At 36.1% G+C, this 6,176-nt stretch overlaps 1 pseudogene; it reads right to left on the bottom strand.

Annotated features, from left to right (window-relative positions):
• Positions 1 to 727: 727 nt before the first annotated feature.
• LOC139844479 (tyrosine decarboxylase 1-like) lies at positions 728 to 2,419 on the bottom strand (annotated as a pseudogene).
• Between the last annotated feature and the right edge of the window lie 3,757 nt (positions 2,420 to 6,176).

Below are 6,176 nucleotides of genomic sequence, written 5' to 3' on the forward strand. Positions count from 1 at the left end.
TGGGTTGGGCGCGCCGCTGCCATCGGCTCCCAGCAGGGCGGCGGCCTGGACGGTTGGGAGGGTTGGACCATTGGGAGGGCTCTTAGAGACTATCCAAAGAAGAACCATATTAATTCAATATTAGGTGAATCTATGTTAGAATTTTTATTTTTTACAAAATAGACTATAAACAGTACTAAATAAACAATACTACCCGGTATATTTATAAGATTTCTGTTTTTTTAAGGTAAACACGCACTAAATTATCCTTATAATTTTTTAGTTTTTAAAAAAAATGGGGACTCCTTTACATTTTCATGCTTCCAATATTCACCATGTTAAATACACGACTTAAGTGGATTATCTATGATTATTTCTGACCTTATATGCTAACATCTCTCTTTATCTCAATTGCAGTATATATATATATATATATATATATATATATATATATATATATATATATATATATATATATATATATATATATATATATATATATATATATATATATATATATATATATATATTTTAAATAAAATAACTTCTCTATCAGTAGACAGTAGTCACCATATATATATGTAGATGTGTTCAAATTTACGTGTTTGTATGAGGATGCATCTTCAAAATATACAATGATGAGGGCATATGCATCCAGATGGATGGATGGATGTGGTGGAATAGATGGATGCTTTCACATATGCATTTCCACAAAATTTTTATTAAATATAATGAAATTTGTGTCGAATTATAATGATTAAAAAGTTGAATTTATCTTTTTAATTTTTATTGATTACAAGATTAAAAATTTGTGATAGAAGATTACTTAAGATTGATGTAGTCATCAATCAAAGCTATTGTATGCTCTTGAACCATCTCCCATAGCATATTCACATGCTTATCTTCAGTAAGAGTTGCACCGATAGCAACCCGAATCACATAAACCCCTTCCAGCATTGCATGAGTCATGTAAACCCGACCCGACCCATTCAATGAATCCAACAGCCGCTTGTTCAACCGATTTAGCTCCTCCTCCCTAATCTCAGTACCATTCATCGTTGCGAATGCTAATTTGCAGACCCTAAAACACACCAAACCAAAGTTTCTTCGAACCACAACTTCAAATTTGTTATCTTTACACAAAAGTGCTTCAAAATGTTTAGCCATCTTCACTTGTTTTCTTATGAACTCTCTTATCCCAATTACTCCATGGCATCTCATCACCATCCATAACTTCATGGCTCGAAAACGTCGACTCAGAGCAATCTGCCAGTCTTTATAGTCCACCACTTGTTTCGACTCGCTTTCTTTATTCTTCAAAAGTTCTGGATCCGTAGATAGAGCATTCGTGAGGTCCGTTCGATCTTTAACCCAAAGGCAACAACAATCTAATGAAGTTAAAAACCATTTGTGCGCGTTAAAACTGAACGAGCTAGCATCTTCTACACCATCAATAAAGTGACGAAACTCGGGTCATATACATGCACTTCCTGCATATGCCGCGTCCACGTGGACCCACATACCGAACCGTTTCCCAACCTCACACAACGTTCCCAAAGAATCAACTGCTGCTGTTGGTGTTGTTCCTACTGTTAGACACAAATATAATGGGATCAAACCGGCTTTAACATCCGATTCAACCGCATTCAACAATGCAACTGGGCTCAACTCGAAATTCATGGACTTTTTCGTCCTGATAACGCGGACATTATTAGGACTAATGCCGACAACTTTACAAGCCTTTTGGAGAGAAAAATGTGTTTGATCAGAGCAGTAAACAACAAATTTCCCTGCAATTATGCTTTCATTATTGGTGACAATCATCTGGTTTAGCTTTTTTTTCTCTAGCAGCAATTAAGGTACATACAAAGCTTTCACATGTACTTCCATGTATGACACCACCACCATCACTAGAAAACGAGAACGATTTAGGAAGATGAAGAAGCTTCAAAAGCCATTCCATGACAAGCATTTCGAGTTCGGTTGCAGCTGGAGAAGCCAACCAGTTGAACCCGACTGCGTTAAACCCCGTAAGAAGCATTTCGCCTAAAAAGTTTGCAGTGCTTCCATTAGACTGAAAAAACCCGAAAAAACCGGGACTTTGCCAGTGAGTTAGACCTGGAATTATATGTTTTTGGACATCTAGTAGTATGGTTTCTATTGGTTCAGGCTGCAATGGTGCTGATCTGGGCATGGATTCATTGAGGACACCTGGTTTAACTTGGCTACAAACAGGGTATTTTTCGATATTCGAGTAGTAATCGGCTAAGAAATCTACCACCAAATGGGCTTGTTTCCTGAATTGTTCAGGGTCTAATGGGTTTAGGATGTTGGTTTGCTCAACACTGTAGCTGCCCATTATTTTGGATATACTTGTGGTAGTAGTTGAATGTTGTGCTTCTTTAATTACTTGAAATGCAGGAAGGGCTTTAATTTATAGATAAAAAACTTCAGAGGATATTCAAAAAGTTGAGATTTGTTTCGACCCTGTGTTTTGTGGTTGTATGGTCAGTTGGTGTGGTATCCAAATTCTTTAAGTCATTTTTTTGGACGGTCGTACCATTAATTGTTGACAATTGAAAATTGTACTTGCATGAAACACATGTGAGTTGAAATTAGGGATGTTCGCAATCCGATCCAATGGATATCCAACCGATTCATTCATTATGGATATATGAATAAAGATATGAATGAACTAAAATGGTTATGGATATGGACATGGATGAAAACAGAGAAGGATCTTGAACGACTTTTGTGGGAGGACCAAAATCATTTCAAAAACTTATATAAGTCTAATTCTAAAATCTTGGAGGGGCTATTATATAGAATATTTATATTTTAGATCCTAGAAAATAAAACTTACACTAAGAGAACAAATTTTTGGAGGGGCCACTGCCCACCCTTGCCACCCCAAAAATCCGTCCATGGATGAAAAGTTTCATCCATGATATATCCATTAGAACCCGAAATACATACATATATATATATATATATATATATATATATATATATATATATATATATATATATATATATATATATATATATATATATATATATGCTTACATATTTACTATTAGACAAAATTACATGGGGTCCCTGTGGTATGTCCGAAATAACAAGTGGAGTCTAAAAGAATTTTTTTATTTTGGGGGTCACTGTGATTTGCAATAGTTTCACGGAGGGTTCAACAGCCTAACATCTGTCAATATTTAACGTTTTTAGGCCTCACATGACTTGCACATAAGGATAATTTTGTTTTTTTAATTCTTTTTACCCCTTGTCTTACATGCACCTATTTCTTTTCTCTCTACAAAACTCACAAAACCCACAAAATCTTATCTGTTCATTAAACAACAACAACATCATCATCATCATCATCATCATCATCATCATCAATTTTCTATCCTTACGATTATCATCAAATTAAACAAAATTTGACCACCAACAACAAAAACCCTATCTTAATTCACATAAGAAACCTTTAAAATTCGTCACATCCAAAACAACACCATTAAAATCAATTTCACAATAAACCACCAAATTGTTACTCAGCTTCCGTCTTGAATACGGAAACACCTCATCGGAGTATCCACCAAATTGTTGATAATTTTGTGGTATAATCCTAAATTTTTGGTGGGTTTGCCTGGGTTATTTTATGATCGATTTTTAATAGAGGATGCAACCACCGGAGTTGTACGGTTGCTTGTGAGTTTTCTCGTGACAAAGGATGATGACAGTAAAAGTATCCTAAATCTCATTTACATTTTTAATATGATTTTTGGGAAACATGATAAAATACAACTATGATGTTCCTTAATTTATGAATGCAATATTTATGGTGCAAAGGAAAAATGGCAATTTACATGTGGAATTAGTCCACTCTATCTAAATGAATTTGATGGAGATCATGAGGTAGTGGGGAAGATGTAGAACATAAGATGAGAGAAGTAAGAAACAACAGGGTGGGATAAAACCTACTTTGCAAAACCCATTTTCAGACAAATTGAGTCAAAATTTTGTTTACCTTTCATGAATAAGATCACAATTGGGGGGTTACAACTGAATTTTTGTTTCTGTTGAGGTTACATAAGAATTTTTGTTACAAACGAAGTTGATATGAAGTCGACATATTCAATTGTGGTTACAAACGAATTTATTATCCGAGTATATTTTTGGAAAAGGGTTTTGTTTGATTTTTTACTAAAAAGTTATGATTTGGTTTTTAATTTAGTGATTGGTGTGGAGGTGATTTTGATTTAGGGTTTTGGAGGATTCAGATGTATCTTTGTAAAGAAAGGTGAAAGATGAAGAAAACAATTGCATACTACACGGGGTCCCTGTGGTACATGAAAGGTGAAGGTGAAGGTGAAGGTGAAGGTGAAGGTGAAAATAAAATGACGATTTTACCCTCATATGCACCGCACATGATGGATTGAACGGCTGAAGTTGACGGATGTTAGGCTGTTGGACCTCCCGTGAAACTATTGCAAACCACAGTGACCTCTCAAGGTGAAAAAATTCTTTTGAACTCCACTTGTTATTTCGAACATACCACAGGGACCCCCCATATAATTTTGTCTTACTATTAAAATGCATTTACCATTATATTTACATTTTGCTTTCTCCTTTATAAAGAAATAACTATGATAATTTACAATAAAACACGTATATATATCTAATAAAATAAATATACAAATTACATATATATTTTTTTAATCTACGATATTAGTAAATTCAACAAATATCTTATCCAATTATTATTTCTCTCTCCGTACGCACCTCCACATTCCCCACTTTTTTTCAAACTTTTTTCAAATCCAGATCTATCTTCATCTATTTCTCCGTAACCTTTAAACCTTCTTTGATCTCTATTCTCGCTGTTTTGCATCTTTAAAACATGAGGTGAGTTCCGGCCACCGGCATCTCGTCGGTGACTAGGTTTTTCTCTTTCTTTCTTTTAACCGGTGGGCATCATACACTTCTTGGTGGCCGGTGAGGGTTTTCGACGACGATAGCCACCAATTACCACTGTTCTCGTGGTTGTTTCGGCTATGGTTGTCTGGACTTTACCCGCCTACTTCTTTCTCCCCTTTTCCGTCGTTGGTGCTTTTTCCGCTTTCCTCTCCGGTGGTGGTTGGCCGACAACCACCCTGTTTGTGGTGGTCGTCTGCTGCTAAAACTGGGAGTGTTTCCTTCCTGCTGCTTGTTCTCTTGCCTGCTCCTTCTTGATGCCCTCGTTGGGGTGCATTCTGATGGTGTTCGGTGGAGCTCGACGGTCCACCAACCTGTTGGTGGTGGCTCTCGTAGGTTCTCCGGATGTCTGGTGGTTTGCGGTAGTCTACCACCCTATTGGTGGTGGCCACCATTGGTGCTCGGTTTTTGGTGGGTGGCTGACTTCGGAGGAGTTTCGAGGGACAGTGGTGATTTTAGGGACTGTCGTGTGTAACACCGTACTTTTTTTTTTTAAATCACACCAGAAGTATTTAAAGCATATATATATATATATATATATATATATATATATATATATATATATATATATATATATATATATATATATATATATATATATATATATATATATATATATATATATATATAAGTTTGCGTCGGTGTAAGAAATAAGGGTGGTGGTGTTCGACTTTGTTATATGTATCCCATAATCCATAGTCCCTTTAATATATCGAAGTATTTTCTTGAGTGCTGCCATGTGTGTGTCATGTGGGTGGTGCATGTGAAGACAGATTTGTTGGACGGAGTAAGAGATATCGGGCCTAGTAAACGTGAGGTATTGAAGTGCACCCGCTAAACTTCGGTATAGAGTAGGATCATCGTAGATATTACCAACATTAGTGCTTAACTTTGACTTAGTATCAACTGGCGTGGCTGTTTGTTTACAATTTACCATATCAGCACGTTCCAAAATCTGTTGTGCGTATTTAGATTGATTCAAAAACAGGCCATTTTGTGTGTGATGAACTGAAATACCTAAAAAGTCACTTAGAGGACCGAGATCTTTCATTGCAAATTCCTTCGATAGGTGACTCATGATGGTGTTGCGTAATGATTCTGATATATATTAAACATCAGAGTTCTTCAGTGTGTCAAACATAACCCAAGCATGGCTAGCTTCTCCCGTCCCTAGCATGTAAAACAATATAACATGCAGGGGAGAAAATGTGGGGGATTAGCAC

Source organism: Rutidosis leptorrhynchoides, chromosome 4, assembly GCF_046630445.1.
Source record: "Rutidosis leptorrhynchoides isolate AG116_Rl617_1_P2 chromosome 4, CSIRO_AGI_Rlap_v1, whole genome shotgun sequence".
Lineage (NCBI taxonomy): Eukaryota > Viridiplantae > Streptophyta > Magnoliopsida > Asterales > Asteraceae > Rutidosis > Rutidosis leptorrhynchoides.